This window comes from Sciurus carolinensis, unplaced genomic scaffold (assembly GCF_902686445.1).
Source record: "Sciurus carolinensis unplaced genomic scaffold, mSciCar1.2, whole genome shotgun sequence".
NCBI lineage: Eukaryota > Metazoa > Chordata > Mammalia > Rodentia > Sciuridae > Sciurus > Sciurus carolinensis.
In genome coordinates, this window is record NW_025920129.1 from 1,782,249 (window position 1) to 1,784,291 (window position 2,043).

Consider the following 2,043-nt stretch of genomic DNA (forward strand, 5'->3'; position numbering starts at 1 on the left):
CTTGTAAAGTTTTCATTCCTGGATTTCAGCACCACTTATCATCGCCCACCACCCGCGGAGGCAATGATAACGCATACGCTTCTTTTTCACAGGAACAAAAAGACCAAAAGACAAAGACCAATGAACAACGAACAACGAACAACGAACAACGACCGATGAACAATGAATGAACCTTTGTTCGAGGAAGTGTCTGGGTTATATAGCAAGCATAAGCCAATCAGAGTCAGTCTGAGATATTAGCCTATCAAGGATCAGTCTCTAGGCAGTTACAAGAATCACCTCATATACAGCAGCCAGTCAGAGTTACTTCCTGAAACTTGTTTATGAGTACGGCTTGTTCTGGCAAGCTGCCAGGTGCCATCTTAGAGATCAGGCCAGGGTGCGGCTCTGGGGCCCTCAGAGCCCACCCCTGACAGGCCACCCTGGGCAGCGACCCCCTTTCTCTCGCGCTGGCCCGCTTCTCCTGCGGCTCCTCCTTTGTCTGAGTTCGCAGGCCGGCTTCCCTCTGCCCAGAATCCTGCCACATCCGCGGGGCCTGAGAGCAGCAGGTGGAAAATAACCTAAGAATGAAAGAAGTGAAGTTTCCAGTCAGCCAAGTGGGCTGTCTAGGAAAGAAGTTGCATCCATACCCTACACATTACACCACGGTAAATTCCTGAGACCTCAAAAATGTACATGCAAAATAAGAATATATACATTTGTAACTTCAGACTACAAGTTTTTGAGTTTCTTTTTTTTTTTTTTTTTGGTTTTTTGTGTTGCTCAGGCACCATAAAACCCAGGGCTTTAAGCATACTAGGCAGCCGCTTTACCACTCAGTGACATCCTGAACTCTCCAATTCATTTTTTTAACTCCCTTTTTAAAAAAAAAAAAAAAAATTATTTTTATATGTACGTGGATACAATGCCTTTATTTTATTTTTTTTAAATATTGTGCTGAGAATTGAACCCAATGCCTCAAGCATGCTAGGCAATCACTGTACCACTGAGCTACAACCCCAACCCTTAACTCACTTTTTAATTAATTTCCCTAACATAGAAAAGTGTTCCTATGAATTAGTAAGACTAAAATCAATATGAAAAAATGGTCATGGAAAGATAGTTCACAGAAAAGGAAATATAAATGTCTTTTAAACATTAAAGATGCTCAACTTTTTTTTATTAACATACAAATTTAAATTATACTTATTTTCATCTATTAGAACAGCACAGCTCAAAAAGGTTGAGTGCCCACTGTGATGGGAAAGATATGAGGAAATAGTAACTATATTATTGATAGGAGTATAAATTGATCGTTTATAATATTTGAAAGGAATCACACAGAGACACGAGCCAAATGCTGGAGCAGTTCCCTTTTATTTTAAAAATGTACACACTTTTACAGGACCGGGAAGAGGTTGATTGGTTGGGGCATGAAATGAGTGAGAGTTGATTGGGTGAGCCTTGTTGCTAGGGGTCTGGGCGGGGTGTCAAGCTCTATGGGGTGTGACTTCAAGGGGTGGCAGAAGGTGGGTCAAGCGCTGATTGGGAAAAATAAGAGCGGTGACCTTATAATATTTATTGAAACTTTAACCAGGTGGGATGGTGTGTACCTGTAGTCCTAGTTACTTGGCAGAGGGAGGATCACTTAAGCCCGAGTTGGAGATCAGCCTGGAAAATATAGTAATATCTTCATCTGAAAAAAACAAGCTAAAGAAAGGGAAAAATTTTGAAAGGTAAATACCCTTCTAGGAGTGTGTCCCAGAGGTATACTTGTTCATATGAAATCACTTAGAGACAAGGTTATTCATTGTAGTGTTGTTCATTATGACAAAAACAAATCAATCCCACCTTAGAAACAATTAATTTAAATAACTAGAAGGAATAGGATGCAGGTTCAATAAATAATAGTAAATTCATATGATGAAACCTACAAAGTTAAGAACAAGACCCGGTGGAACATTCCCCAAAATACACTGCAAAGTAAAAAGACCAGGATGCTAAATATAATACAAAGAATATGGTACAACTTATATTTTTAAAGTATGTACCATTTTATGTACA